This window comes from Acipenser ruthenus, chromosome 44, assembly GCF_902713425.1.
Source record: "Acipenser ruthenus chromosome 44, fAciRut3.2 maternal haplotype, whole genome shotgun sequence".
Classification (NCBI taxonomy): domain Eukaryota; kingdom Metazoa; phylum Chordata; class Actinopteri; order Acipenseriformes; family Acipenseridae; genus Acipenser; species Acipenser ruthenus.
In genome coordinates this window covers 5,091,816-5,112,732 of record NC_081232.1, presented here as the reverse complement: position 1 = coordinate 5,112,732, position 20,917 = coordinate 5,091,816, and the positions used below count along the sequence as shown (strand labels likewise).

General features: G+C 44.0%; 86 non-coding genes and 6 pseudogenes across 86 annotated transcripts; 78 read left to right on the top strand and 14 right to left on the bottom strand.

Annotated features, from left to right (window-relative positions):
* Positions 1–16: 16 nt before the first annotated feature.
* On the bottom strand, positions 17–135 carry LOC131713816 (5S ribosomal RNA). Its single transcript, XR_009315153.1, has one exon. It is a non-coding gene; the product is annotated as a 5S ribosomal RNA (ribosomal RNA).
* Positions 136–235: 100 nt separating this feature from the next.
* Positions 236–354, bottom strand: LOC131718876 (5S ribosomal RNA). Its single transcript, XR_009317772.1, has one exon. It is a non-coding gene; the product is annotated as a 5S ribosomal RNA (ribosomal RNA).
* A 114-nt stretch (positions 355–468) lies between these two features.
* LOC131718875 (5S ribosomal RNA) lies at positions 469–587 on the bottom strand. The gene has a single exon (XR_009317771.1). It is a non-coding gene; the product is annotated as a 5S ribosomal RNA (ribosomal RNA).
* Positions 588–687: 100 nt separating this feature from the next.
* Positions 688–806, bottom strand: LOC131710614 (5S ribosomal RNA). The gene has a single exon (XR_009312497.1). It is a non-coding gene; the product is annotated as a 5S ribosomal RNA (ribosomal RNA).
* Positions 807–906: 100 nt separating this feature from the next.
* On the bottom strand, positions 907–1,025 carry LOC131718874 (5S ribosomal RNA). Its single transcript, XR_009317770.1, has one exon. It is a non-coding gene; the product is annotated as a 5S ribosomal RNA (ribosomal RNA).
* A 114-nt stretch (positions 1,026–1,139) lies between these two features.
* LOC131713606 (5S ribosomal RNA) lies at positions 1,140–1,268 on the bottom strand (annotated as a pseudogene).
* A 100-nt stretch (positions 1,269–1,368) lies between these two features.
* Positions 1,369–1,487, bottom strand: LOC131718873 (5S ribosomal RNA). Its single transcript, XR_009317769.1, has one exon. It is a non-coding gene; the product is annotated as a 5S ribosomal RNA (ribosomal RNA).
* A 100-nt stretch (positions 1,488–1,587) lies between these two features.
* LOC131718872 (5S ribosomal RNA) lies at positions 1,588–1,706 on the bottom strand. The gene has a single exon (XR_009317768.1). It is a non-coding gene; the product is annotated as a 5S ribosomal RNA (ribosomal RNA).
* Positions 1,707–1,806: 100 nt separating this feature from the next.
* On the bottom strand, positions 1,807–1,930 carry LOC131713246 (5S ribosomal RNA; annotated as a pseudogene).
* Positions 1,931–2,030: 100 nt separating this feature from the next.
* LOC131712702 (5S ribosomal RNA) lies at positions 2,031–2,149 on the bottom strand. Its single transcript, XR_009314593.1, has one exon. It is a non-coding gene; the product is annotated as a 5S ribosomal RNA (ribosomal RNA).
* A 100-nt stretch (positions 2,150–2,249) lies between these two features.
* Positions 2,250–2,368, bottom strand: LOC131718870 (5S ribosomal RNA). The gene has a single exon (XR_009317766.1). It is a non-coding gene; the product is annotated as a 5S ribosomal RNA (ribosomal RNA).
* A 100-nt stretch (positions 2,369–2,468) lies between these two features.
* LOC131718869 (5S ribosomal RNA) lies at positions 2,469–2,587 on the bottom strand. Its single transcript, XR_009317765.1, has one exon. It is a non-coding gene; the product is annotated as a 5S ribosomal RNA (ribosomal RNA).
* A 100-nt stretch (positions 2,588–2,687) lies between these two features.
* Positions 2,688–2,821, bottom strand: LOC131715299 (5S ribosomal RNA; annotated as a pseudogene).
* A 100-nt stretch (positions 2,822–2,921) lies between these two features.
* LOC131713245 (5S ribosomal RNA) lies at positions 2,922–3,045 on the bottom strand (annotated as a pseudogene).
* Positions 3,046–3,370: 325 nt separating this feature from the next.
* On the top strand, positions 3,371–3,489 carry LOC131718868 (5S ribosomal RNA). The gene has a single exon (XR_009317764.1). It is a non-coding gene; the product is annotated as a 5S ribosomal RNA (ribosomal RNA).
* Positions 3,490–3,603: 114 nt separating this feature from the next.
* LOC131713197 (5S ribosomal RNA) lies at positions 3,604–3,722 on the top strand. Its single transcript, XR_009315081.1, has one exon. It is a non-coding gene; the product is annotated as a 5S ribosomal RNA (ribosomal RNA).
* A 100-nt stretch (positions 3,723–3,822) lies between these two features.
* LOC131712607 (5S ribosomal RNA) lies at positions 3,823–3,941 on the top strand. Its single transcript, XR_009314498.1, has one exon. It is a non-coding gene; the product is annotated as a 5S ribosomal RNA (ribosomal RNA).
* Positions 3,942–4,041: 100 nt separating this feature from the next.
* On the top strand, positions 4,042–4,160 carry LOC131718867 (5S ribosomal RNA). The gene has a single exon (XR_009317763.1). It is a non-coding gene; the product is annotated as a 5S ribosomal RNA (ribosomal RNA).
* A 100-nt stretch (positions 4,161–4,260) lies between these two features.
* On the top strand, positions 4,261–4,379 carry LOC131718866 (5S ribosomal RNA). Its single transcript, XR_009317762.1, has one exon. It is a non-coding gene; the product is annotated as a 5S ribosomal RNA (ribosomal RNA).
* Positions 4,380–4,479: 100 nt separating this feature from the next.
* Positions 4,480–4,598, top strand: LOC131718865 (5S ribosomal RNA). The gene has a single exon (XR_009317761.1). It is a non-coding gene; the product is annotated as a 5S ribosomal RNA (ribosomal RNA).
* A 100-nt stretch (positions 4,599–4,698) lies between these two features.
* Positions 4,699–4,817, top strand: LOC131718864 (5S ribosomal RNA). Its single transcript, XR_009317760.1, has one exon. It is a non-coding gene; the product is annotated as a 5S ribosomal RNA (ribosomal RNA).
* Positions 4,818–4,917: 100 nt separating this feature from the next.
* LOC131718863 (5S ribosomal RNA) lies at positions 4,918–5,036 on the top strand. Its single transcript, XR_009317759.1, has one exon. It is a non-coding gene; the product is annotated as a 5S ribosomal RNA (ribosomal RNA).
* A 100-nt stretch (positions 5,037–5,136) lies between these two features.
* Positions 5,137–5,255, top strand: LOC131718862 (5S ribosomal RNA). The gene has a single exon (XR_009317758.1). It is a non-coding gene; the product is annotated as a 5S ribosomal RNA (ribosomal RNA).
* Positions 5,256–5,355: 100 nt separating this feature from the next.
* On the top strand, positions 5,356–5,474 carry LOC131718861 (5S ribosomal RNA). Its single transcript, XR_009317757.1, has one exon. It is a non-coding gene; the product is annotated as a 5S ribosomal RNA (ribosomal RNA).
* A 114-nt stretch (positions 5,475–5,588) lies between these two features.
* On the top strand, positions 5,589–5,707 carry LOC131718859 (5S ribosomal RNA). Its single transcript, XR_009317755.1, has one exon. It is a non-coding gene; the product is annotated as a 5S ribosomal RNA (ribosomal RNA).
* A 114-nt stretch (positions 5,708–5,821) lies between these two features.
* On the top strand, positions 5,822–5,940 carry LOC131718858 (5S ribosomal RNA). Its single transcript, XR_009317754.1, has one exon. It is a non-coding gene; the product is annotated as a 5S ribosomal RNA (ribosomal RNA).
* Positions 5,941–6,054: 114 nt separating this feature from the next.
* LOC131718857 (5S ribosomal RNA) lies at positions 6,055–6,173 on the top strand. The gene has a single exon (XR_009317753.1). It is a non-coding gene; the product is annotated as a 5S ribosomal RNA (ribosomal RNA).
* A 114-nt stretch (positions 6,174–6,287) lies between these two features.
* LOC131718856 (5S ribosomal RNA) lies at positions 6,288–6,406 on the top strand. The gene has a single exon (XR_009317752.1). It is a non-coding gene; the product is annotated as a 5S ribosomal RNA (ribosomal RNA).
* A 100-nt stretch (positions 6,407–6,506) lies between these two features.
* Positions 6,507–6,625, top strand: LOC131718855 (5S ribosomal RNA). Its single transcript, XR_009317751.1, has one exon. It is a non-coding gene; the product is annotated as a 5S ribosomal RNA (ribosomal RNA).
* A 100-nt stretch (positions 6,626–6,725) lies between these two features.
* On the top strand, positions 6,726–6,844 carry LOC131720711 (5S ribosomal RNA). Its single transcript, XR_009319608.1, has one exon. It is a non-coding gene; the product is annotated as a 5S ribosomal RNA (ribosomal RNA).
* A 100-nt stretch (positions 6,845–6,944) lies between these two features.
* On the top strand, positions 6,945–7,053 carry LOC131715106 (5S ribosomal RNA; annotated as a pseudogene).
* Positions 7,054–7,167: 114 nt separating this feature from the next.
* On the top strand, positions 7,168–7,286 carry LOC131718854 (5S ribosomal RNA). Its single transcript, XR_009317750.1, has one exon. It is a non-coding gene; the product is annotated as a 5S ribosomal RNA (ribosomal RNA).
* Positions 7,287–7,400: 114 nt separating this feature from the next.
* Positions 7,401–7,519, top strand: LOC131712148 (5S ribosomal RNA). The gene has a single exon (XR_009314040.1). It is a non-coding gene; the product is annotated as a 5S ribosomal RNA (ribosomal RNA).
* A 100-nt stretch (positions 7,520–7,619) lies between these two features.
* On the top strand, positions 7,620–7,738 carry LOC131718853 (5S ribosomal RNA). Its single transcript, XR_009317749.1, has one exon. It is a non-coding gene; the product is annotated as a 5S ribosomal RNA (ribosomal RNA).
* Positions 7,739–7,838: 100 nt separating this feature from the next.
* Positions 7,839–7,957, top strand: LOC131711014 (5S ribosomal RNA). The gene has a single exon (XR_009312896.1). It is a non-coding gene; the product is annotated as a 5S ribosomal RNA (ribosomal RNA).
* Positions 7,958–8,071: 114 nt separating this feature from the next.
* LOC131718852 (5S ribosomal RNA) lies at positions 8,072–8,190 on the top strand. The gene has a single exon (XR_009317748.1). It is a non-coding gene; the product is annotated as a 5S ribosomal RNA (ribosomal RNA).
* A 114-nt stretch (positions 8,191–8,304) lies between these two features.
* LOC131711222 (5S ribosomal RNA) lies at positions 8,305–8,423 on the top strand. The gene has a single exon (XR_009313105.1). It is a non-coding gene; the product is annotated as a 5S ribosomal RNA (ribosomal RNA).
* A 114-nt stretch (positions 8,424–8,537) lies between these two features.
* LOC131709787 (5S ribosomal RNA) lies at positions 8,538–8,656 on the top strand. Its single transcript, XR_009311650.1, has one exon. It is a non-coding gene; the product is annotated as a 5S ribosomal RNA (ribosomal RNA).
* Positions 8,657–8,756: 100 nt separating this feature from the next.
* On the top strand, positions 8,757–8,865 carry LOC131715105 (5S ribosomal RNA; annotated as a pseudogene).
* A 100-nt stretch (positions 8,866–8,965) lies between these two features.
* Positions 8,966–9,084, top strand: LOC131718851 (5S ribosomal RNA). The gene has a single exon (XR_009317747.1). It is a non-coding gene; the product is annotated as a 5S ribosomal RNA (ribosomal RNA).
* A 114-nt stretch (positions 9,085–9,198) lies between these two features.
* LOC131718850 (5S ribosomal RNA) lies at positions 9,199–9,317 on the top strand. The gene has a single exon (XR_009317746.1). It is a non-coding gene; the product is annotated as a 5S ribosomal RNA (ribosomal RNA).
* Positions 9,318–9,431: 114 nt separating this feature from the next.
* Positions 9,432–9,550, top strand: LOC131718848 (5S ribosomal RNA). Its single transcript, XR_009317744.1, has one exon. It is a non-coding gene; the product is annotated as a 5S ribosomal RNA (ribosomal RNA).
* A 100-nt stretch (positions 9,551–9,650) lies between these two features.
* On the top strand, positions 9,651–9,769 carry LOC131718847 (5S ribosomal RNA). Its single transcript, XR_009317743.1, has one exon. It is a non-coding gene; the product is annotated as a 5S ribosomal RNA (ribosomal RNA).
* A 100-nt stretch (positions 9,770–9,869) lies between these two features.
* Positions 9,870–9,988, top strand: LOC131710988 (5S ribosomal RNA). Its single transcript, XR_009312870.1, has one exon. It is a non-coding gene; the product is annotated as a 5S ribosomal RNA (ribosomal RNA).
* A 114-nt stretch (positions 9,989–10,102) lies between these two features.
* On the top strand, positions 10,103–10,221 carry LOC131711675 (5S ribosomal RNA). Its single transcript, XR_009313563.1, has one exon. It is a non-coding gene; the product is annotated as a 5S ribosomal RNA (ribosomal RNA).
* Positions 10,222–10,321: 100 nt separating this feature from the next.
* Positions 10,322–10,440, top strand: LOC131718846 (5S ribosomal RNA). The gene has a single exon (XR_009317742.1). It is a non-coding gene; the product is annotated as a 5S ribosomal RNA (ribosomal RNA).
* A 114-nt stretch (positions 10,441–10,554) lies between these two features.
* Positions 10,555–10,673, top strand: LOC131718845 (5S ribosomal RNA). Its single transcript, XR_009317741.1, has one exon. It is a non-coding gene; the product is annotated as a 5S ribosomal RNA (ribosomal RNA).
* Positions 10,674–10,773: 100 nt separating this feature from the next.
* LOC131718844 (5S ribosomal RNA) lies at positions 10,774–10,892 on the top strand. The gene has a single exon (XR_009317740.1). It is a non-coding gene; the product is annotated as a 5S ribosomal RNA (ribosomal RNA).
* A 100-nt stretch (positions 10,893–10,992) lies between these two features.
* LOC131718843 (5S ribosomal RNA) lies at positions 10,993–11,111 on the top strand. The gene has a single exon (XR_009317739.1). It is a non-coding gene; the product is annotated as a 5S ribosomal RNA (ribosomal RNA).
* Positions 11,112–11,211: 100 nt separating this feature from the next.
* LOC131718842 (5S ribosomal RNA) lies at positions 11,212–11,330 on the top strand. The gene has a single exon (XR_009317738.1). It is a non-coding gene; the product is annotated as a 5S ribosomal RNA (ribosomal RNA).
* A 114-nt stretch (positions 11,331–11,444) lies between these two features.
* LOC131718841 (5S ribosomal RNA) lies at positions 11,445–11,563 on the top strand. The gene has a single exon (XR_009317737.1). It is a non-coding gene; the product is annotated as a 5S ribosomal RNA (ribosomal RNA).
* A 100-nt stretch (positions 11,564–11,663) lies between these two features.
* Positions 11,664–11,782, top strand: LOC131718840 (5S ribosomal RNA). Its single transcript, XR_009317736.1, has one exon. It is a non-coding gene; the product is annotated as a 5S ribosomal RNA (ribosomal RNA).
* A 114-nt stretch (positions 11,783–11,896) lies between these two features.
* Positions 11,897–12,015, top strand: LOC131718839 (5S ribosomal RNA). The gene has a single exon (XR_009317735.1). It is a non-coding gene; the product is annotated as a 5S ribosomal RNA (ribosomal RNA).
* A 114-nt stretch (positions 12,016–12,129) lies between these two features.
* On the top strand, positions 12,130–12,248 carry LOC131718837 (5S ribosomal RNA). The gene has a single exon (XR_009317733.1). It is a non-coding gene; the product is annotated as a 5S ribosomal RNA (ribosomal RNA).
* Positions 12,249–12,348: 100 nt separating this feature from the next.
* On the top strand, positions 12,349–12,467 carry LOC131718836 (5S ribosomal RNA). Its single transcript, XR_009317732.1, has one exon. It is a non-coding gene; the product is annotated as a 5S ribosomal RNA (ribosomal RNA).
* Positions 12,468–12,567: 100 nt separating this feature from the next.
* Positions 12,568–12,686, top strand: LOC131711850 (5S ribosomal RNA). The gene has a single exon (XR_009313739.1). It is a non-coding gene; the product is annotated as a 5S ribosomal RNA (ribosomal RNA).
* A 114-nt stretch (positions 12,687–12,800) lies between these two features.
* On the top strand, positions 12,801–12,919 carry LOC131718835 (5S ribosomal RNA). The gene has a single exon (XR_009317731.1). It is a non-coding gene; the product is annotated as a 5S ribosomal RNA (ribosomal RNA).
* Positions 12,920–13,019: 100 nt separating this feature from the next.
* LOC131718834 (5S ribosomal RNA) lies at positions 13,020–13,138 on the top strand. Its single transcript, XR_009317730.1, has one exon. It is a non-coding gene; the product is annotated as a 5S ribosomal RNA (ribosomal RNA).
* Positions 13,139–13,252: 114 nt separating this feature from the next.
* Positions 13,253–13,371, top strand: LOC131718905 (5S ribosomal RNA). Its single transcript, XR_009317801.1, has one exon. It is a non-coding gene; the product is annotated as a 5S ribosomal RNA (ribosomal RNA).
* A 114-nt stretch (positions 13,372–13,485) lies between these two features.
* Positions 13,486–13,604, top strand: LOC131718833 (5S ribosomal RNA). The gene has a single exon (XR_009317729.1). It is a non-coding gene; the product is annotated as a 5S ribosomal RNA (ribosomal RNA).
* Positions 13,605–13,704: 100 nt separating this feature from the next.
* On the top strand, positions 13,705–13,823 carry LOC131712126 (5S ribosomal RNA). Its single transcript, XR_009314015.1, has one exon. It is a non-coding gene; the product is annotated as a 5S ribosomal RNA (ribosomal RNA).
* A 100-nt stretch (positions 13,824–13,923) lies between these two features.
* Positions 13,924–14,042, top strand: LOC131718832 (5S ribosomal RNA). The gene has a single exon (XR_009317728.1). It is a non-coding gene; the product is annotated as a 5S ribosomal RNA (ribosomal RNA).
* Positions 14,043–14,156: 114 nt separating this feature from the next.
* Positions 14,157–14,275, top strand: LOC131718831 (5S ribosomal RNA). The gene has a single exon (XR_009317727.1). It is a non-coding gene; the product is annotated as a 5S ribosomal RNA (ribosomal RNA).
* Positions 14,276–14,375: 100 nt separating this feature from the next.
* Positions 14,376–14,494, top strand: LOC131711479 (5S ribosomal RNA). Its single transcript, XR_009313365.1, has one exon. It is a non-coding gene; the product is annotated as a 5S ribosomal RNA (ribosomal RNA).
* A 100-nt stretch (positions 14,495–14,594) lies between these two features.
* On the top strand, positions 14,595–14,713 carry LOC131718830 (5S ribosomal RNA). Its single transcript, XR_009317726.1, has one exon. It is a non-coding gene; the product is annotated as a 5S ribosomal RNA (ribosomal RNA).
* A 114-nt stretch (positions 14,714–14,827) lies between these two features.
* On the top strand, positions 14,828–14,946 carry LOC131712693 (5S ribosomal RNA). The gene has a single exon (XR_009314584.1). It is a non-coding gene; the product is annotated as a 5S ribosomal RNA (ribosomal RNA).
* Positions 14,947–15,046: 100 nt separating this feature from the next.
* Positions 15,047–15,165, top strand: LOC131718829 (5S ribosomal RNA). The gene has a single exon (XR_009317725.1). It is a non-coding gene; the product is annotated as a 5S ribosomal RNA (ribosomal RNA).
* Positions 15,166–15,279: 114 nt separating this feature from the next.
* On the top strand, positions 15,280–15,398 carry LOC131718828 (5S ribosomal RNA). Its single transcript, XR_009317724.1, has one exon. It is a non-coding gene; the product is annotated as a 5S ribosomal RNA (ribosomal RNA).
* A 100-nt stretch (positions 15,399–15,498) lies between these two features.
* LOC131711478 (5S ribosomal RNA) lies at positions 15,499–15,617 on the top strand. The gene has a single exon (XR_009313364.1). It is a non-coding gene; the product is annotated as a 5S ribosomal RNA (ribosomal RNA).
* A 100-nt stretch (positions 15,618–15,717) lies between these two features.
* Positions 15,718–15,836, top strand: LOC131718826 (5S ribosomal RNA). Its single transcript, XR_009317722.1, has one exon. It is a non-coding gene; the product is annotated as a 5S ribosomal RNA (ribosomal RNA).
* A 114-nt stretch (positions 15,837–15,950) lies between these two features.
* On the top strand, positions 15,951–16,069 carry LOC131712692 (5S ribosomal RNA). The gene has a single exon (XR_009314583.1). It is a non-coding gene; the product is annotated as a 5S ribosomal RNA (ribosomal RNA).
* Positions 16,070–16,169: 100 nt separating this feature from the next.
* Positions 16,170–16,288, top strand: LOC131718825 (5S ribosomal RNA). Its single transcript, XR_009317721.1, has one exon. It is a non-coding gene; the product is annotated as a 5S ribosomal RNA (ribosomal RNA).
* A 100-nt stretch (positions 16,289–16,388) lies between these two features.
* LOC131712310 (5S ribosomal RNA) lies at positions 16,389–16,507 on the top strand. Its single transcript, XR_009314205.1, has one exon. It is a non-coding gene; the product is annotated as a 5S ribosomal RNA (ribosomal RNA).
* A 100-nt stretch (positions 16,508–16,607) lies between these two features.
* On the top strand, positions 16,608–16,726 carry LOC131718824 (5S ribosomal RNA). Its single transcript, XR_009317720.1, has one exon. It is a non-coding gene; the product is annotated as a 5S ribosomal RNA (ribosomal RNA).
* Positions 16,727–16,826: 100 nt separating this feature from the next.
* LOC131718823 (5S ribosomal RNA) lies at positions 16,827–16,945 on the top strand. The gene has a single exon (XR_009317719.1). It is a non-coding gene; the product is annotated as a 5S ribosomal RNA (ribosomal RNA).
* A 114-nt stretch (positions 16,946–17,059) lies between these two features.
* LOC131718822 (5S ribosomal RNA) lies at positions 17,060–17,178 on the top strand. Its single transcript, XR_009317718.1, has one exon. It is a non-coding gene; the product is annotated as a 5S ribosomal RNA (ribosomal RNA).
* A 100-nt stretch (positions 17,179–17,278) lies between these two features.
* LOC131712309 (5S ribosomal RNA) lies at positions 17,279–17,397 on the top strand. The gene has a single exon (XR_009314204.1). It is a non-coding gene; the product is annotated as a 5S ribosomal RNA (ribosomal RNA).
* Positions 17,398–17,509: 112 nt separating this feature from the next.
* On the top strand, positions 17,510–17,628 carry LOC131718821 (5S ribosomal RNA). Its single transcript, XR_009317717.1, has one exon. It is a non-coding gene; the product is annotated as a 5S ribosomal RNA (ribosomal RNA).
* Positions 17,629–17,728: 100 nt separating this feature from the next.
* Positions 17,729–17,847, top strand: LOC131712664 (5S ribosomal RNA). Its single transcript, XR_009314555.1, has one exon. It is a non-coding gene; the product is annotated as a 5S ribosomal RNA (ribosomal RNA).
* Positions 17,848–17,961: 114 nt separating this feature from the next.
* Positions 17,962–18,080, top strand: LOC131718820 (5S ribosomal RNA). Its single transcript, XR_009317716.1, has one exon. It is a non-coding gene; the product is annotated as a 5S ribosomal RNA (ribosomal RNA).
* Positions 18,081–18,180: 100 nt separating this feature from the next.
* On the top strand, positions 18,181–18,299 carry LOC131712308 (5S ribosomal RNA). The gene has a single exon (XR_009314203.1). It is a non-coding gene; the product is annotated as a 5S ribosomal RNA (ribosomal RNA).
* Positions 18,300–18,399: 100 nt separating this feature from the next.
* Positions 18,400–18,518, top strand: LOC131718819 (5S ribosomal RNA). The gene has a single exon (XR_009317715.1). It is a non-coding gene; the product is annotated as a 5S ribosomal RNA (ribosomal RNA).
* A 114-nt stretch (positions 18,519–18,632) lies between these two features.
* On the top strand, positions 18,633–18,751 carry LOC131711712 (5S ribosomal RNA). Its single transcript, XR_009313600.1, has one exon. It is a non-coding gene; the product is annotated as a 5S ribosomal RNA (ribosomal RNA).
* A 111-nt stretch (positions 18,752–18,862) lies between these two features.
* Positions 18,863–18,981, top strand: LOC131718818 (5S ribosomal RNA). The gene has a single exon (XR_009317714.1). It is a non-coding gene; the product is annotated as a 5S ribosomal RNA (ribosomal RNA).
* A 100-nt stretch (positions 18,982–19,081) lies between these two features.
* Positions 19,082–19,200, top strand: LOC131718817 (5S ribosomal RNA). The gene has a single exon (XR_009317713.1). It is a non-coding gene; the product is annotated as a 5S ribosomal RNA (ribosomal RNA).
* A 114-nt stretch (positions 19,201–19,314) lies between these two features.
* LOC131718815 (5S ribosomal RNA) lies at positions 19,315–19,433 on the top strand. The gene has a single exon (XR_009317711.1). It is a non-coding gene; the product is annotated as a 5S ribosomal RNA (ribosomal RNA).
* A 114-nt stretch (positions 19,434–19,547) lies between these two features.
* Positions 19,548–19,666, top strand: LOC131718814 (5S ribosomal RNA). Its single transcript, XR_009317710.1, has one exon. It is a non-coding gene; the product is annotated as a 5S ribosomal RNA (ribosomal RNA).
* Positions 19,667–19,780: 114 nt separating this feature from the next.
* Positions 19,781–19,899, top strand: LOC131718813 (5S ribosomal RNA). Its single transcript, XR_009317709.1, has one exon. It is a non-coding gene; the product is annotated as a 5S ribosomal RNA (ribosomal RNA).
* Positions 19,900–20,013: 114 nt separating this feature from the next.
* Positions 20,014–20,132, top strand: LOC131718812 (5S ribosomal RNA). The gene has a single exon (XR_009317708.1). It is a non-coding gene; the product is annotated as a 5S ribosomal RNA (ribosomal RNA).
* A 114-nt stretch (positions 20,133–20,246) lies between these two features.
* On the top strand, positions 20,247–20,365 carry LOC131709777 (5S ribosomal RNA). Its single transcript, XR_009311640.1, has one exon. It is a non-coding gene; the product is annotated as a 5S ribosomal RNA (ribosomal RNA).
* A 100-nt stretch (positions 20,366–20,465) lies between these two features.
* On the top strand, positions 20,466–20,584 carry LOC131718811 (5S ribosomal RNA). Its single transcript, XR_009317707.1, has one exon. It is a non-coding gene; the product is annotated as a 5S ribosomal RNA (ribosomal RNA).
* A 114-nt stretch (positions 20,585–20,698) lies between these two features.
* On the top strand, positions 20,699–20,817 carry LOC131711980 (5S ribosomal RNA). The gene has a single exon (XR_009313869.1). It is a non-coding gene; the product is annotated as a 5S ribosomal RNA (ribosomal RNA).
* Positions 20,818–20,917: the final 100 nt, after the last annotated feature.

The window sequence follows — 20,917 nt, the reverse complement described above, 5'->3', positions numbered from 1 at the left end:
CAATTGTAAAATGTAATGCCTGCAGCACTTGGTATTCCCAGGTGGTCTCCCATCCAAGTACTAACCAAGCCCAACATTGCTTAGCTTCTGAGATCAGACGAGATCAGGCTTATTCAAGGTGGTGTGGCCGCAGGCGATTGCATTTCTGCTTTCATGACTTTTATGTTTAGTGAGCTGGGGGTGATTCCTCCAAAATTTCCTTTTGTCCTCCACACATTTCAATTGTAAAATGTAATGCCTGCAGCACTTGATATTCCCAGGTGGTCTCCCATCCAAGTACTAACCAAGCCCAACATTGCTTAGCTTCTGAGATCAGACGAGATCAGGCTTATTCAAGGTGGTGTGGCCGCAGGCGATTGCATTTCTGCTTTCATGACTTTTATGTTTAGTGAGCTGGGGGTGATTCCTCCAAAATTTCCTTTTGTCCTCCACACATTTCAATTGTAAAATGTAATTACAAAAATGTAATGCCTGCAGCACTTGATATTCCCAGGTGGTCTCCCATCCAAGTACTAACCAAGCCCAACATTGCTTAGCTTCTGAGATCAGACGAGATCAGGCTTATTCAAGGTGGTGTGGCCGCAGGCGATTGCATTTCTGCTTTCATGACTTTTATGTTTAGTGAGCTGGGGGTGATTCCTCCAAAATTTCCTTTTGTCCTCCACACATTTCAATTGTAAAATGTAATGCCTGCAGCACTTGATATTCCCAGGTGGTCTCCCATCCAAGTACTAACCAAGCCCAACATTGCTTAGCTTCTGAGATCAGACGAGATCAGGCTTATTCAAGGTGGCGTGGCCGCAGGCGATTGCATTTCTGCTTTCATGACTTTTATGTTTAGTGAGCTGGGGGTGATTCCTCCAAAATTTCCTTTTGTCCTCCACACATTTCAATTGTAAAATGTAATGCCTGCAGCACTTGATATTCCCAGGTGGTCTCCCATCCAAGTACTAACCAAGCCCAACATTGCTTAGCTTCTGAGATCAGACGAGATCAGGCTTATTCAAGGTGGTGTGGCCGCAGGCGATTGCATTTCTGCTTTCATGACTTTTATGTTTAGTGAGCTGGGGGTGATTCCTCCAAAATTTCCTTTTGTCCTCCACACATTTCAATTATAAAATGTAATTACAAAAATGTAATGCCTGCAGCACTTGATATTCCCAGGTGGTCTCCCATCCAAGTACTAACCAAGCCCAACATTGCTTAGCTTCTGAGATCAGACGAGATCAGACGAGATCAGGCTTATTCAAGGTGGTGTGGCCGCAGGCGATTGCATTTCTGCTTTCATGACTTTTATGTTTAGTGAGCTGGGGGTGATTCCTCCAAAATTTCCTTTTGTCCTCCACACATTTCAATTGTAAAATGTAATGCCTGCAGCACTTGATATTCCCAGGTGGTCTCCCATCCAAGTACTAACCAAGCCCAACATTGCTTAGCTTCTGAGATCAGACGAGATCAGGCTTATTCAAGGTGGTGTGGCCGCAGGCGATTGCATTTCTGCTTTCATGACTTTTATGTTTAGTGAGCTGGGGGTGATTCCTCCAAAATTTCCTTTTGTCCTCCACACATTTCAATTGTAAAATGTAATGCCTGCAGCACTTGATATTCCCAGGTGGTCTCCCATCCAAGTACTAACCAAGCCCAACATTGCTTAGCTTCTGAGATCAGACGAGATCAGGCTTATTCAAGGTGGTGTGGCCGCAGGCGATTGCATTTCTGCTTTCATGACTTTTATGTTTAGTGAGCTGGGGGTGATTCCTCCAAAATTTCCTTTTGTCCTCCACACATTTCAATTGTAAAATGTAATGCCTGCAGCACTTGATATTCCCAGGTGGTCTCCCATCCAAGTACTAACCAAGCCCAACATTGCTTAGCTTAGCTTCTGAGATCAGACGAGATCAGGCTTATTCAAGGTGGTGTGGCCGCAGGCGATTGCATTTCTGCTTTCATGACTTTTATGTTTAGTGAGCTGGGGGTGATTCCTCCAAAATTTCCTTTTGTCCTCCACACATTTCAATTGTAAAATGTAATGCCTGCAGCACTTGATAGTCCCAGGTGGTCTCCCATCCAAGTACTAACCAAGCCCAACATTGCTTAGCTTCTGAGATCAGACGAGATCAGGCTTATTCAAGGTGGTGTGGCCGCAGGCGATTGCATTTCTGCTTTCATGACTTTTATGTTTAGTGAGCTGGGGGTGATTCCTCCAAAATTTCCTTTTGTCCTCCACACATTTCAATTGTAAAATGTAATGCCTGCAGCACTTGATATTCCCAGGTGGTCTCCCATCCAAGTACTAACCAAGCCCAACATTGCTTAGCTTCTGAGATCAGACGAGATCAGGCTTATTCAAGGTGGTGTGGCCGCAGGCGATTGCATTTCTGCTTTCATGACTTTTATGTTTAGTGAGCTGGGGGTGATTCCTCCAAAATTTCCTTTTGTCCTCCACACATTTCAATTGTAAAATGTAATGCCTGCAGCACTTGATATTCCCAGGTGGTCTCCCATCCAAGTACTAACCAAGCCCAACATTGCTTAGCTTCTGAGATCAGACGAGATCAGGCTTATTCAAGGTGGTGTGGCCGCAGGCGATTGCATTTCTGCTTTCATGACTTTTATGTTTAGTGAGCTGGGGGTGATTCCTCCAAAATTTCCTTTTGTCCTCCACACATTTCTATTGTAAAATGTAATGCCTGCAGCACTTGATATTCCCAGGTGGTCTCCCATCCAAGTACTAACCAAGCCCAACATTGCTTAGCTTAGCTTCTGAGATCAGACGAGATCAGACGAGATCAGGCTTATTCAAGGTGGTGTGGCCGCAGGCGATTGCATTTCTGCTTTCATGACTTTTATGTTTAGTGAGCTGGGGGTGATTCCTCCAAAATTTCCTTTTGTCCTCCACACATTTCAATTGTAAAATGTAATGCCTGCAGCACTTGATATTCCCAGGTGGTCTCCCATCCAAGTACTAACCAAGCCCAACATTGCTTAGCTTAGCTTCTGAGATCAGACGAGATCAGGCTTATTCAAGGTGGTGTGGCCGCAGGCGATTGCATTTCTGCTTTCATGACTTTTATGTTTAGTGAGCTGGGGGTGATTCCTCCAAAATTTCCTTTTGTCCTCCACACATTTCAATTGTAAAATGTAATTACAAAAATGTAATGCCTGCAGCACTTGATATTCCCAGGTGGTCTCCCATCCAAGTACTAGGTTAGTACTTGGATGGGAGACCACCTGGGAATATCAAGTGCTGCAGGCATTACATTTTTGTAATTACATTTTACAATTGAAATGTGTGGAGGACAAAAGGAAATTTTGGAGGAATCACCCCCAGCTCACTAAACATAAAAGTCATGAAAGCAGCAATGCAATCGCCTGCGGCCACACCACCTTGAATAAGCCTGATCTCGTCTGATCTCAGAAGCTAAGCAATGTTGGGCTTGGTTAGTACTTGGATGGGAGACCACCTGGGAATATCAAGTGCTGCAGGCATTACATTTTTGTAATTACATTTTACAATTGAAATGTGTGGAGGACAAAAGGAAATTTTGGAGGAATCACCCCCAGCTCACTAAACATAAAAGTCATGAAAGCAGAAATGCAATCGCCTGCGGCCACACCACCTTGAATAACCCTGATCTCGTCTGATCTTAGAAGCTAAGCAATGTTGGGCTTGGTTAGTACTTGGATGGGAGACCACCTGGGAATATCAAGTACTGCAGGCATTACATTTTACAATTGAAATGTGTGGAGGACAAAAGGAAATTTTGGAGGAATCACCCCCAGCTCACTAAACATAAAAGTCATGAAAGCAGAAATGCAATCGCCTGCGGCCACACCACCTTGAATAAGCCTGATCTCGTCTGATCTCAGAAGCTAAGCAATGTTGGGCTTGGTTAGTACTTGGATGGGAGACCACCTGGTAATATCAAGTGCTGCAGGCATTACATTTTACAATTGAAATGTGTGGAGGACAAAAGGAAATTTTGGAGGAATCACCCCCAGCTCACTAAACATAAAAGTCATGAAAGCAGAAATGCAATCGCCTGCGGCCACACCACCTTGAATAAGCCTGATCTCGTCTGATCTCAGAAGCTAAGCAATGTTGGGCTTGGTTAGTACTTGGATGGGAGACCACCTGGGAATATCAAGTGCTGCAGGCATTACATTTTACAATTGAAATGTGTGGAGGACAAAAGGAAATTTTGGAGGAATCACCCCCAGCTCACTAAACATAAAAGTCATGAAAGCAGAAATGCAATCGCCTGCGGCCACACCACCTTGAATAAGCCTGATCTCGTCTGATCTCAGAAGCTAAGCAATGTTGGGCTTGGTTAGTACTTGGATGGGAGACCACCTGGGAATATCAAGTGCTGCAGGCATTACATTTTACAATTGAAATGTGTGGAGGACAAAAGGAAATTTTGGAGGAATCACCCCCAGCTCACTAAACATAAAAGTCATGAAAGCAGAACAGCAATCGCCTGCGGCCACACCACCTTGAATAAGCCTGATCTCGTCTGATCTCAGAAGCTAAGCAATGTTGGGCTTGGTTAGTACTTGGATGGGAGACCACCTGGGAATATCAAGTGCTGCAGGCATTACATTTTACAATTGAAATGTGTGGAGGACAAAAGGAAATTTTGGAGGAATCACCCCCAGCTCACTAAACATAAAAGTCATGAAAGCAGAAATGCAATCGCCTGCGGCCACACCACCTTGAATAAGCCTGATCTCGTCTGATCTCAGAAGCTAAGCAATGTTGGGCTTGGTTAGTACTTGGATGGGAGACCACCTGGGAATATCAAGTGCTGCAGGCATTACATTTTACAATTGAAATGTGTGGAGGACAAAAGGAAATATTGGAGGAATCACCCCCAGCTCACTAAACATAAAAGTCATGAAAGCAGAAATGCAATCGCCTGCGGCCACACCACCTTGAATAAGCCTGATCTCGTCTGATCTCAGAAGCTAAGCAATGTTGGGCTTGGTTAGTACTTGGATGGGAGACCACCTGGGAATATCAAGTGCTGCAGGCATTACATTTTACAATTGAAATGTGTGGAGGACAAAAGGAAATTTTGGAGGAATCACCCCCAGCTCACTAAACATAAAAGTCATGAAAGCAGAAATGCAATCGCCTGCGGCCACACCACCTTGAATAAGCCTGATCTCGTCTGATCTCAGAAGCTAAGCAATGTTGGGCTTGGTTAGTACTTGGATGGGAGACCACCTGGGAATATCAAGTGCTGCAGGCATTACATTTTACAATAGAAATGTGTGGAGGACAAAAGGAAATTTTGGAGGAATCACCCCCAGCTCACTAAACATAAAAGTCATGAAAGCAGAAATGCAATCGCCTGCGGCCACACCACCTTGAATAAGCCTGATCTCGTCTGATCTCAGAAGCTAAGCAATGTTGGGCTTGGTTAGTACTTGGATGGGAGACCACCTGGGAATATCAAGTGCTGCAGGCATTACATTTTTGTAATTACATTTTACAATTGAAATGTGTGGAGGACAAAAGGAAATTTTGGAGGAATCACCCCCAGCTCACTAAACATAAAAGTCATGAAAGCAGAAATGCAATCGCCTGCGGCCACACCACCTTGAATAAGCCTGATCTCGTCTGATCTCAGAAGCTAAGCAATGTTGGGCTTGGTTAGTACTTGGATGGGAGACCACCTGGGAATATCAAGTGCTGCAGGCATTACATTTTTGTAATTACATTTTACAATTGAAATGTGTGGAGGACAAAAGGAAATTTTGGAGGAATCACCCCCAGCTCACTAAACATAAAAGTCATGAAAGCAGAAATGCAACCGCCTGCGGCCACACCACCTTGAATAAGCCTGATCTCGTCTGATCTCAGAAGCTAAGCAATGTTGGGCTTGGTTAGTACTTGGATGGGAGACCACCTGGGAATATCAAGTGCTGCAGGCATTACATTTTTGTAATTACATTTTACAATTGAAATGTGTGGAGGACAAAAGGAAATTTTGGAGGAATCACCCCCAGCTCACTAAACATAAAAGTCATGAAAGCAGAAATGCAACCGCCTGCGGCCACACCACCTTGAATAAGCCTGATCTCGTCTGATCTCAGAAGCTAAGCAATGTTGGGCTTGGTTAGTACTTGGATGGGAGACCACCTGGGAATATCAAGTGCTGCAGGCATTACATTTTTGTAATTACATTTTACAATTGAAATGTGTGGAGGACAAAAGGAAATTTTGGAGGAATCACCCCCAGCTCACTAAACATAAAAGTCATGAAAGCAGAAATGCAATCGCCTGCGGCCACACCACCTTGAATAAGCCTGATCTCGTCTGATCTCAGAAGCTAAGCAATGTTGGGCTTGGTTAGTACTTGGATGGGAGACCACCTGGGAATATCAAGTGCTGCAGGCATTACATTTTACAATTGAAATGTGTGGAGGACAAAAGGAAATTTTGGAGGAATCACCCCCAGCTCACTAAACATAAAAGTCATGAAAGCAGAAATGCAATCGCCTGCGGCCACACCACCTTGAATAAGCCTGATCTCGTCTGATCTCAGAAGCTAAGCAATGTTGGGCTTGGTTAGTACTTGGATGGGAGACCACCTGGGAATATCAAGTGCTGCAGGCATTACATTTTACAATTGAAATGTGTGGAGGACAAAAGGAAATTTTGGAGGAATCACCCCCAGCTCACTAAACATAAAAGTCATGAAAGCAGAAATGCAATCGCCTGCGGCCACACCACCTTGAATAAGCCTGATCTCGTCTGATCTCAGAAGCTAAGCAACGTTGGGCTTGGTTAGTACTTGGATGGGAGACCACCTGGGAATATCAAGTGCTGCAGGCATTACATTTTACAATTGAAATGTGTGGAGGACAAAAGGAAATTTTGGAGGAATCACCCCCAGCTCACTAAACATAAAAGTCATGAAAGCAGAAATGCAATCGCCTGCGGCCACACCACCTTGAATAAGCCTGATCTCAGAAGCTAAGCAATGTTGGGCTTGGTTAGTACTTGGATGGGAGACCACCTGGGAATATCAAGTGCTGCAGGCATTACATTTTTGTAATTACATTTTACAATTGAAATGTGTGGAGGACAAAAGGAAATTTTGGAGGAATCACCCCCAGCTCACTAAACATAAAAGTCATGAAAGCAGAAATGCAATCGCCTGCGGCCACACCACCTTGAATAAGCCTGATCTCGTCTGATCTCAGAAGCTAAGCAATGTTGGGCTTGGTTAGTACTTGGATGGGAGACCACCTGGGAATATCAAGTGCTGCAGGCATTACATTTTTGTAATTACATTTTACAATTGAAATGTGTGGAGGACAAAAGGAAATTTTGGAGGAATCACCCCCAGCTCACTAAACATAAAAGTCATGAAAGCAGAAATGCAATCGCCTGCGGCCACACCACCTTGAATAAGCCTGATCTCGTCTGATCTCAGAAGCTAAGCAATGTTGGGCTTGGTTAGTGCTTGGATGGGAGACCACCTGGGAATATCAAGTGCTGCAGGCATTACATTTTACAATTGAAATGTGTGGAGGACAAAAGGAAATTTTGGAGGAATCACCCCCAGCTCACTAAACATAAAAGTCATGAAAGCAGGAATGCAATCGCCTGCGGCCACACCACCTTGAATAAGCCTGATCTCGTCTGATCTCAGAAGCTAAGCAATGTTGGGCTTGGTTAGTACTTGGATGGGAGACCACCTGGGAATATCAAGTGCTGCAGGCATTACATTTTACAATTGAAATGTGTGGAGGACAAAAGGAAATTTTGGAGGAATCACCCCCAGCTCACTAAACATAAAAGTCATGAAAGCAGAAATGCAATCGCCTGCGGCCACACCACCTTGAATAAGCCTGATCTCGTCTGATCTCAGAAGCTAAGCAATGTTGGGCTTGGTTAGTACTTGGATGGTAGACCACCTGGGAATATCAAGTGCTGCAGGCATTACATTTTTGTAATTACATTTTACAATTGAAATGTGTGGAGGACAAAAGGAAATTTTGGAGGAATCACCCCCAGCTCACTAAACATAAAAGTCATGAAAGCAGAAACGCAATCGCCTGCGGCCACACCACCTTGAATAAGCCTGATCTCGTCTGATCTCAGAAGCTAAGCAATGTTGGGCTTGGTTAGTACTTGGATGGGAGACCACCTGGGAATATCAAGTGCTGCAGGCATTACATTTTTGTAATTACATTTTACAATTGAAATGTGTGGAGGACAAAAGGAAATTTTGGAGGAATCACCCCCAGCTCACTAAACATAAAAGTCATGAAAGCAGAAATGCAATCGCCTGCGGCCACACCACCTTGAATAAGCCTGATCTCGTCTGATCTCAGAAGCTAAGCAATGTTGGGTTTGGTTAGTACTTGGATGGGAGACCACCTGGGAATATCAAGTGCTGCAGGCATTACATTTTTGTAATTACATTTTACAATTGAAATGTGTGGAGGACAAAAGGAAATTTTGGAGGAATCACCCCCAGCTCACTAAACATAAAAGTCATGAAAGCAGAAATGCAATCGCCTGCGGCCACACCACCTTGAATAAGCCTGATCTCGTCTGATCTCAGAAGCTAAGCAATGCTGGGCTTGGTTAGTACTTGGATGGGAGACCACCTGGGAATATCAAGTGCTGCAGGCATTACATTTTACAATTGAAATGTGTGGAGGACAAAAGGAAATTTTGGAGGAATCACCCCCAGCTCACTAAACATAAAAGTCATGAAAGCAGAAATGCAATCGCCTGCGGCCACACCACCTTGAATAAGCCTGATCTCAGAAGCTAAGCAATGTTGGGCTTGGTTAGTACTTGGATGGGAGACCACCTGGGAATATCAAGTGCTGCAGGCATTACATTTTACAATTGAAATGTGTGGAGGACAAAAGGAAATTTTGGAGGAATCACCCCCAGCTCACTAAACATAAAAGTCATGAAAGCAGAAATGCAATCGCCTGCGGCCACACCACCTTGAATAAGCCTGATCTCGTCTGATCTCAGAAGCTAAGCAATGTTGGGCTTGGTTAGTACTTGGATGGGAGACCACCTGGGAATATCAAGTGCTGCAGGCATTACATTTTTGTAATTACATTTTACAATTGAAATGTGTGGAGGACAAAAGGAAATTTTGGAGGAATCACCCCCAGCTCACTAAACATAAAAGTCATGAAAGCAGAAATGCAATCGCCTGCGGCCACACCACCTTGAATAAGCCTGATCTCGTCTGATCTCAGAAGCTAAGCAATGTTGGGCTTGGTTAGTACTTGGATGGGAGACCACCTGGGAATATCAAGTGCTGCAGGCATTACATTTTTGTAATTACATTTTACAATTGAAATGTGTGGAGGACAAAAGGAAATTTTGGAGGAATCACCCCCAGCTCACTAAACATAAAAGTCATGAAAGCAGAAATGCAATCGCCTGCGGCCACACCACCTTGAATAAGCCTGATCTCGTCTGATCTCAGAAGCTAAGCAATGTTGGGCTTGGTTAGTACTTGGATGGGAGACCACCTGGGAATATCAAGTGCTGCAGGCATTACATTTTACAATTGAAATGTGTGGAGGACAAAAGGAAATTTTGGAGGAATCACCCCCAGCTCACTAAACATAAAAGTCATGAAAGCAGAAATGCAATCGCCTGCGGCCACACCACCTTGAATAAGCCTGATCTCGTCTGATCTCAGAAGCTAAGCAATGTTGGGCTTGGTTAGTACTTGGATGGGAGACCACCTGGGAATATCAAGTGCTGCAGGCATTACATTTTACAATTGAAATGTGTGGAGGACAAAAGGAAATTTTGGAGGAATCACCCCCAGCTCACTAAACATAAAAGTCATGAAAGCAGAAATGCAATCGCCTGCGGCCACACCACCTTGAATAAGCCTGATCTCGTCTGATCTCAGAAGCTAAGCAATGTTGGGCTTGGTTAGTACTTGGATGGAAGACCACCTGGGAATATCAAGTGCTGCAGGCATTACATTTTTGTAATTACATTTTACAATTGAAATGTGTGGAGGACAAAAGGAAATTTTGGAGGAATCACCCCCAGCTCACTAAACATAAAAGTCATGAAAGCAGAAATGCAATCGCCTGCGGCCACACCACCTTGAATAAGCCTGATCTCGTCTGATCTCAGAAGCTAAGCAATGTTGGGCTTGGTTAGTACTTGGATGGCAGACCACCTGGGAATATCAAGTGCTGCAGGCATTACATTTTACAATTGAAATGTGTGGAGGACAAAAGGAAATTTTGGAGGAATCACCCCCAGCTCACTAAACATAAAAGTCATGAAAGCAGAAATGCAATCGCCTGCGGCCACACCACCTTGAATAAGCCTGATCTCGTCTGATCTCAGAAGCTAAGCAATGTTGGGCTTGGTTAGTACTTGGATGGGAGACCACCTGGGAATATCAAGTGCTGCAGGCATTACATTTTTGTAATTACATTTTACAATTGAAATGTGTGGAGGACAAAAGGAAATTTTGGAGGAATCACCCCCAGCTCACTAAACATAAAAGTCATGAAAGCAGAAATGCAATCGCCTGCGGCCACACCACCTTGAATAAGCCTGATCTCGTCTGATCTCAGAAGCTAAGCAATGTTGGGCTTGGTTAGTACTTGGATGGGAGACCACCTGGGAATATCAAGTGCTGCAGGCATTACATTTTACAATTGAAATGTGTGGAGGACAAAAGGAAATTTTGGAGGAATCACCCCCAGCTCACTAAACATAAAAGTCATGAAAGCAGAAATGCAATCGCCTGCGGCCACACCACCTTGAATAAGCCTGATCTCGTCTGATCTCAGAAGCTAAGCAATGTTGGGCTTGGTTAGTACTTGGATGGGAGACCACCTGGGAATATCAAGTGCTGCAGGCATTACATTTTACAATTGAAATGTGTGGAGGACAAAAGGAAATTTTTGAGGAATCACCCCCAGCTCACTAAACATAAAAGTCATGAAAGCAGAAATGCAATCGCCTGCGGCCACACCACCTTGAATAAGCCTGATCTCGTCTGATCTCAGAAGCTAAGCAATGTTGGGCTTGGTTAGTACTTGGATGGGAGACCACCTGGGAATATCAAGTGCTGCAGGCATTACATTTTACAATTGAAATGTGTGGAGGACAAAAGGAAATTTTGGAGGAATCACCCCCAGCTCACTAAACATAAAAGTCATGAAAGCAGAAATGCAATCGCCTGCGGCCACACCACCTTGAATAAGCCTGATCTCGTCTGATCTCAGAAGCTAAGCAATGTTGGGCTTGGTTAGTACTTGGATGGGAGACCACCTGGGAATATCAAGTGCTGCAGGCATTACATTTTTGTAATTACATTTTACAATTGAAATGTGTGGAGGACAAAAGGAAATTTTGGAGGAATCACCCCCAGCTCACTAAACATAAAAGACATGAAAGCAGAACAGCAATCGCCTGCGGCCACACCACCTTGAATAAGCCTGATCTCGTCTGATCTCAGAAGCTAAGCAATGTTGGGCTTGGTTAGTACTTGGATGGGAGACCACCTGGGAATATCAAGTGCTGCAGGCATTACATTTTACAATTGAAATGTGTGGAGGACAAAAGGAAATTTTGGAGGAATCACCCCCAGCTCACTAAACATAAAAGTCATGAAAGCAGAAATGCAATCGCCTGCGGCCACACCACCTTGAATAAGCCTGATCTCGTCTGATCTCAGAAGCTAAGCAATGTTGGGCTTGGTTAGTACTTGGATGGGAGACCACCTGGGAATATCAAGTGCTGCAGGCATTACATTTTTGTAATTACATTTTACAATTGAAATGTGTGGAGGACAAAAGGAAATTTTGGAGGAATCACCCCCAGCTCACTAAACATAAAAGTCATGAAAGCAGAAATGCAATCGCCTGCGGCCACACCACCTTGAATAAGCCTGATCTCGTCTGATCTCAGAAGCTAAGCAATGTTGGGCTTGGTTAGTACTTGGATGGGAGACCACCTGGGAATATCAAGTGCTGCAGGCATTACATTTTAGTAATTACATTTTACAATTGAAATGTGTGGAGGACAAAAGGAAATTTTGGAGGAATCACCCCCAGCTCACTAAACATAAAAGTCATGAAAGCAGAAATGCAATCGCCTGCGGCCACACCACCTTGAATAAGCCTGATCTCGTCTGATCTCAGAAGCTAAGCAATGTTGGGCTTGGTTAGTACTTGGATGGGAGACCACCTGGGAATATCAAGTGCTGCAGGCATTACATTTTACAATTGAAATGTGTGGAGGACAAAAGGAAATTTTGGAGGAATCACCCCCAGCTCACTAAACATAAAAGTCATGAAAGCAGAAATGCAATCGCCTGCGGCCACACCACCTTGAATAAGCCTGATCTCGTCTGATCTCAGAAGCTAAGCAATGTTGGGCTTGGTTAGTACTTGGATGGGAGACCACCTGGGAATATCAAGTGCTGCAGGCATTACATTTTACAATTGAAATGTGTGGAGGACAAAAGGAAATTTTGGAGGAATCACCCCCAGCTCACTAAACATAAAAGTCATGAAAGCAGAAATGCAATTGCCTGCGGCCACACCACCTTGAATAAGCCTGATCTTGTCTGATCTCAGAAGCTAAGCAATGTTGGGCTTGGTTAGTACTTGGATGGGAGACCACCTGGGAATATCAAGTGCTGCAGGCATTACATTTTTGTAATTACATTTTACAATTGAAATGTGTGGAGGACAAAAGGAAATTTTGGAGGAATCACCCCCAGCTCACTAAACATAAAAGTCATGAAAGCAGAGATGCAATCGCCTGCGGCCACACCACCTTGAATAAGCCTGATCTCGTCTGATCTCAGAAGCTAAGCAATGTTGGGCTTGGTTAGTACTTGGATGGGAGACCACCTGGGAATATCAAGTGCTGCAGGCATTACATTTTACAATTGAAATGTGTGGAGGACAAAAGGAAATTTTGGAGGAATCACCCCCAGCTCACTAAACATAAAAGTCATGAAAGCAGAAATGCAATCGCCTGCGGCCACACCACCTTGAATAAGCCTGATCTCGTCTGATCTCAGAAGCTAAGCAATGTTGGGCTTGGTTAGTACTTGGATGGGAGACCACCTGGGAATATCAAGTGCTGCAGGCATTACATTTTTGTAATTACATTTTACAATTGAAATGTGTGGAGGACAAAAGGAAATTTTGGAGGAATCACCCCCAGCTCACTAAACATAAAAGTCATGAAAGCAGAAATGCAATCGCCTGCGGCCACACCACCTTGAATAAGCCTGATCTCGTCTGATCTCAGAAGCTAAGCAATGTTGGGCTTGGTTAGTACTTGGATGGGAGACCTCCTGGGAATATCAAGTGCTGCAGGCATTACATTTTTGTAATTACATTTTACAATTGAAATGTGTGGAGGACAAAAGGAAATTTTGGAGGAATCACCCCCAGCTCACTAAACATAAAAGTCATGAAAGCAGAAATGCAATCGCCTGCGGCCACACCACCTTGAATAAGCCTGATCTCGTCTGATCTCAGAAGCTAAGCAATGTTGGGCTTGGTTAGTACTTGGATGGGAGACCACCTGGGAATATCAAGTGCTGCAGGCATTACATTTTACAATTGAAATGTGTTGAGGACAAAAGGAAATTTTGGAGGAATCACCCCCAGCTCACTAAACATAAAAGTCATGAAAGCAGAAATGCAATCGCCTGCGGACACACCACCTTGAATAAGCCTGATCTCGTCTGATCTCAGAAGCTAAGCAATGTTGGGCTTGGTTAGTACTTGGATGGGAGACCACCTGGGAATATCAAGTGCTGCAGGCATTACATTTTACAATTGAAATGTGTGGAGGACAAAAGGAAATTTTGGAGGAATCACCCCCAGCTCACTAAACATAAAAGTCATGAAAGCAGAAATGCAATCGCCTGCGGCCACACCACCTTGAATAAGCCTGATCTCGTCTGATCTCAGAAGCTAAGCAATGTTGGGCTTGGTTAGTACTTGGATGGGAGACCACCTGGGAATATCAAGTGCTGCAGGCATTACATTTTTGTAATTACATTTTACAATTGAAATGTGTGGAGGACAAAAGGAAATTTTGGAGGAATCACCCCCAGCTCACTAAACATAAAAGTCATGAAAGCAGAAATGCAATCGCCTGCGGCCACACCACCTTGAATAAGCCTGATCTCGTCTGATCTCAGAAGCTAAGCAATGTTGGGCTTGGTTAGTACTTGGATGGGAGACCACCTGGGAATATCAAGTGCTGCAGGCATTACATTTTACAATTGAAATGTGTGGAGGACAAAAGGAAATTTTGGAGGAATCACCCCCAGCTCACTAAACATAAAAGTCATGAAAGCAGAAATGCAATCGCCTGCGGCCACACCACCTTGAATAAGCCTGATCTCGTCTGCTCTCAGAAGCTAAGCAATGTTGGGCTTGGTTAGTACTTGGATGGGAGACCACCTGGGAATATCAAGTGCTGCAGGCATTACATTTTACAATTGAAATGTGTGGAGGACAAAAGGAAATTTTGGAGGAATCACCCCCAGCTCACTAAACATAAAAGTCATGAAAGCAGAAAGGCAATCGCCTGCGGCCACACCACCTTGAATAAGCCTGATCTCGTCTGATCTCAGAAGCTAAGCAATGTTGGGCTTGGTTAGTACTTGGATGGGAGACCACCTGGGAATATCAAGTGCTGCAGGCATTACATTTTTGTAATTACATTTTACAATTGAAATGTGTGGAGGACAAAAGGAAATTTTGGAGGAATCACCCCCAGCTCACTAAACATAAAAGTCATGAAAGCAGAAATGCAATCGCCTGCGGCCCCACCACCTTGAATAAGCCTGATCTCGTCTGATCTCAGAAGCTAAGCAATGTTGGGCTTGGTTAGTACTTGGATGGGAGACCACCTGGGAATATCAAGTGCTGCAGTCATTACATTTTACAATTGAAATGTGTGGAGGACAAAAGGAAATTTTGGAGGAATCACCCCCAGCTCACTAAACATAAAAGTCATGAAAGCAGAAATGCAATCGCCTGCGGCCACACCACCTTGAATAAGCCTGATCTCGTCTGATCTCAGAAGCTAAGCAATGTTGGGCTTGGTTAGTACTTGGATGGGAGACCACCTGGGAATATCAAGTGCTGCAGGCATTACATTTTTGTAATTACATTTTACAATTGAAATGTGTGGAGGACAAAAGGAAATTTTGGAGGAATCACCCCCAGCTCACTAAACATAAAAGTCATGAAAGCAGAAATGCAATCGCCTGCGGCCACACCACCTTGAATAAGCCTGATCTCGTCTGATCTCAGAAGCTAAGCAATGTTGGGCTTGGTTAGTACTTGGATGGGAGACCACCTGGGAATATCAAGTGCTGCAGGCATTACATTTTACAATTGAAATGTGTGGAGGACAAAAGGAAATTTTGGAGGAATCACCCCCAGCTCACTAAACATAAAAGTCATGAAAGCAGAAATGCAATCGCCTGCGGCCACACCACCTTGAATAAGCCTGATCTCGTCTGCTCTCAGAAGCTAAGCAATGTTGGGCTTGGTTAGTACTTGGATGGGAGACCACCTGGGAATATCAAGTGCTGCAGGCATTACATTTTACAATTGAAATGTGTGGAGGACAAAAGGAAATTTTGGAGGAATCACCCCCAGCTCACTAAACATAAAAGTCATGAAAGCAGAAATGCAATCGCCTGCGGCCACACCACCTTGAATAAGCCTGATCTCGTCTGATCTCAGAAGCTAAGCAATGTTGGGCTTGGTTAGTACTTGGATGGGAGACCACCTGGGAATATCAAGTGCTGCAGGCATTACATTTTTGTAATTACATTTTACAATTGAAATGTGTGGAGGACAAAAGGAAATTTTGGAGGAATCACCCCCAGCTCACTAAACATAAAAGTCATGAAAGCAGAAATGCAATCGCCTGCGGCCCCACCACCTTGAATAAGCCTGATCTCGTCTGATCTCAGAAGCTAAGCAATGTTGGGCTTGGTTAGTACTTGGATGGGAGACCACCTGGGAATATCAAGTGCTGCAGTCATTACATTTTACAATTGAAATGTGTGGAGGACAAAAGGAAATTTTGGAGGAATCACCCCCAGCTCACTAAACATAAAAGTCATGAAAGCAGAAATGCAATCGCCTGCGGCCACACCACCTTGAATAAGCCTGATCTCGTCTGATCTCAGAAGCTAAGCAATGTTGGGCTTGGTTAGTACTTGGATGGGAGACCACCTGGGAATATCAAGTGCTGCAGGCATTACATTTTACAATTGAAATGTGTGGAGGACAAAAGGAAATTTTGGAGGAATCACCCCCAGCTCACTAAACATAAAAGTCATGAAAGCAGAAATGCAATCGCCTGCCGCCACACCACCTTGAATAAGCCTGATCTCGTCTGATCTCAGAAGCTAAGCAATGTTGGGCTTGGTTAGTACTTGGATGGGAGACCACCTGGGAATATCAAGTGCTGCAGGCATTACATTTTACAATTGAAATGTGTGGAGGACAAAAGGAAATTTTGGAGGAATCACCCCCAGCTCCCTAAACATAAAAGTCATGAAAGCAGAAATGCAATCGCCTGCGGCCACACCACCTTGAATAAGCCTGATCTCGTCTGATCTCAGAAGCTAAGCAATGTTGGGCTTGGTTAGTACTTGGATGGGAGACCACCTGGGAATATCAAGTGCTGCAGGCATTACATTTTACAATTGAAATGTGTGGAGGACAAAAGGAAATTTTGGAGGAATCACCCCCAGCTCACTAAACATAAAAGTCATGAAAGCAGAAATGCAATCGCCTGCGGCCACACCACCTTGAATAAGCCTGATCTCGTCTGATCTCAGAAGCTAAGCAATGTTGGGCTTGGTTAGTACTTGGATGGGAGACCACCTGGGAATATCAAGTGCTGCAGGCATTACATTTTTGTAATTACATTTTACAATTGAAATGTGTGGAGGACAAAAGGAAATTTTGGAGGAATCACCCCCAGCTCACTAAACATAAAAGTCATGAAAGCAGAAATGCAATCGCCTGCGGCCACACCACCTTGAATAAGCCTGATCTCGTCTGATCTCAGAAGCTAAGCAATGTTGGGCTTGGTTAGTACTTGGATGGGAGACCACCTGGGAATATCAAGTGCTGCAGGCATTACATTTTACAATTGAAATGTGTGGAGGACAAAAGGAAATTTTGGAGGAATCACCCCCAGCTCACTAAACATAAAAGTCATGAAAGCAGAAATGCAATCGCCTGCCGCCACACCACCTTGAATAAGCCTGATCTCGTCTGATCTCAGAAGCTAAGCAATGTTGGGCTTGGTTAGTACTTGGATGGGAGACCACCTGGGAATATCAAGTGCTGCAGGCATTACATTTTTGTAATTACATTTTACAATTGAAATGTGTGGGACAAAAGGAAATTTTGGAGGAATCACCCCCAGCTCACTAAACATAAAAGTCATGAAAGCAGAACAGCAATCGCCTGCGGCCACACCACCTTGAATAAGCCTGATCTCGTCTGATCTCAGAAGCTAAGCAATGTTGGGCTTGGTTAGTACTTGGATGGGAGACCACCTGGGAATATCAAGTGCTGCAGGCATTACATTTTACAATTGAAATGTGTGGAGGACAAAAGGAAATTTTGGAGGAATCACCCCCAGCTCACTAAACATAAAAGTCATGAAAGCAGAAATGCAATCGCCTGCGGCCACACCACCTTGAATAAGCCTGCTCTCGTCTGATCTCAGAAGCTAAGCAATGTTGGGCTTGGTTAGTACTTGGATGGGAGACCACCTGGGAATATCAAGTGCTGCAGGCATTACATTTTTGTAATTACATTTTACAATTGAAATGTGTGGAGGACAAAAGGAAATTTTGGAGGAATCACCCCCAGCTCACTAAACATAAAAGTCATGAAAGCAGAAATGCAATCGCCTGCGGCCACACCACCTTGAATAAGCCTGATCTCGTCTGATCTCAGAAGCTAAGCAATGTTGGGCTTGGTTAGTACTTGGATGGGAGACCACCTGGGAATATCAAGTGCTGCAGGCATTACATTTTACAATTGAAATGTGTGGAGGACAAAAGGAAATTTTGGAGGAATCACCCCCAGCTCACTAAACATAAAAGTCATGAAAGCAGAAATGCAATCGCCTGCCGCCACACCACCTTGAATAAGCCTGATCTCGTCTGATCTCAGAAGCTAAGCAATGTTGGGCTTGGTTAGTACTTGGATGGGAGACCACCTGGGAATATCAAGTGCTGCAGGCATTACATTTTACAATTGAAATGTGTGGAGGACAAAAGGAAATTTTGGAGGAATCACCCCCAGCTCACTAAACATAAAAGTCATGAAAGCAGAAATGCAATCGCCTGCGGCCACACCACCTTGAATAAGCCTGATCTCGTCTGATCTCAGAAGCTAAGCAATGTTGGGCTTGGTTAGTACTTGGATGGGAGACCACCTGGGAATATCAAGTGCTGCAGGCATTACATTTTTGTAATTACATTTTACAATTGAAATGTGTGGAGGACAAAAGGAAATTTTGGAGGAATCACCCCCAGCTCACTAAACATAAAAGTCATGAAAGCAGAAATGCAATCGCCTGCGGCCACACCACCTTGAATAAGCCTGATCTCGTCTGATCTCAGAAGCTAAGCAATGTTGGGCTTGGTTAGTACTTGGAGGGGAGACCACCTGGGAATATCAAGTGCTGCAGGCATTACATTTTTGTAATTACATTTTACAATTGAAATGTGTGGACAAAAGGAAATTTTGGAGGAATCACCCCCAGCTCACTAAACATAAAAGTCATGAAAGCAGAAATGCAATCGCCTGCGGCCACACCACCTTGAATAAGCCTGATCTCGTCTGATCTCAGAAGCTAAGCAATGTTGGGCTTGGTTAGTACTTGGATGGGAGACCACCTGGGAATATCAAGTGCTGCAGGCATTACATTTTACAATTGAAATGTGTGGAGGACAAAAGGAAATTTTGGAGGAATCACCCCCAGCTCACTAAACATAAAAGTCATGAAAGCAGAAATGCAATCGCCTGCGGCCACACCACCTTGAATAAGCCTGATCTCGTCTGATCTCAGAAGCTAAGCAATGTTGGGCTTGGTTAGTACTTGGATGGGAGACCACCTGGGAATATCAAGTGCTGCAGGCATTACATTTTTGTAATTACATTTTACAATTGAAATGTGTGGAGGACAAAAGGAAATTTTGGAGGAATCACCCCCAGCTCACTAAACATAAAAGTCATGAAAGCAGAAATGCAATCGCCTGCGGCCACACCACCTTGAATAAGCCTGATCTCGTCTGATCTCAGAAGCTAAGCAATGTTGGGCTTGGTTAGTACTTGGATGGGAGACCACCTGGGAATATCAAGTGCTGCAGGCATTACATTTTTGTAATTACATTTTACAATTGAAATGTGTGGAGGACAAAAGGAAATTTTGGAGGAATCACCCCCAGCTCACTAAACATAAAAGTCATGAAAGCAGTAAAGCAATCGCCTGCGGCCACACCACCTTGAATAAGCCTGATCTCGTCTGATCTCAGAAGCTAAGCAATGTTGGGCTTGGTTAGTACTTGGATGGGAGACCACCTGGGAATATCAAGTGCTGCAGGCATTACATTTTAGTAATTACATTTTACAATTGAAATGTGTGGAGGACAAAAGGAAATTTTGGAGGAATCACCCCCAGCTCACTAAACATAAAAGTCATGAAAGCAGAAATGCAATCGCCTGCGGCCACACCACCTTGAATAAGCCTGATCTCGTCTGATCTCAGAAGCTAAGCAATGTTGGGCTTGGTTAGTACTTGGATGGGAGACCACCTGGGAATATCAAGTGCTGCAGGCATTACATTTTTGTAATTACATTTTACAATTGAAATGTGTGGAGGACAAAAGGAAATTTTGGAGGAATCACCCCCAGCTCACTAAACATAAAAGTCATGAAAGCAGAAATGCAATCGCCTGCGGCCACACCACCTTGAATAAGCCTGATCTCGTCTGATCTCAGAAGCTAAGCAATGTTGGGCTTGGTTAGTACTTGGATGGGAGACCACCTGGGAATATCAAGTGCTGCAGGCATTACATTTTTGTAATTACATTTTACAATTGAAATGTGTGGAGGACAAAAGGAAATTTTGGAGGAATCACCCCCAGCTCACTAAACATAAAAGTCATGAAAGCAGAAATGCAATCGCCTGCGGCCACACCACCTTGAATAAGCCTGATCTCGTCTGATCTCAGAAACTAAGCAATGTTGGGCTTGGTTAGTACTTGGATGGGAGACCACCTGGGAATATCAAGTGCTGCAGGCATTACATTTTACAATTGAAATGTGTGGAGGACAAAAGGAAATTTTGGAGGAATCACCCCCAGCTCACTAAACATAAAAGTCATGAAAGCAGAAATGCAATCGCCTGCGGCCACACCACCTTGAATAAGCCTGATCTCGTCTGATCTCAGAAGCTAAGCAATGTTGGGCTTGGTTAGTACTTGGATGGGAGACCACCTGGGAATATCAAGTGCTGCAGGCATTACATTTTTGTAATTACATTTTACAATTGAAATGTGTGGAGGACAAAAGGAAATTTTGGAGGAATCACCCCCAGCTCACTAAACATAAAAGTCATGAAAGCAGAAATGCAATCGCCTGCGGCCACACCACCTTGAATAAGCCTGATCTCGTCTGATCTCAGAAGCTAAGCAATGTTGGGCTTGGTTACTACTTGGATGGGAGACCACCTGGGAATATCAAGTGCTGCAGGCATTACATTTTACAATTGAAATGTGTGGAGGACAAAAGGAAATTTTGGAGGAATCACCCCCAGCTCACTAAACATAAAAGTCATGAAAGCAGAAATGCAATC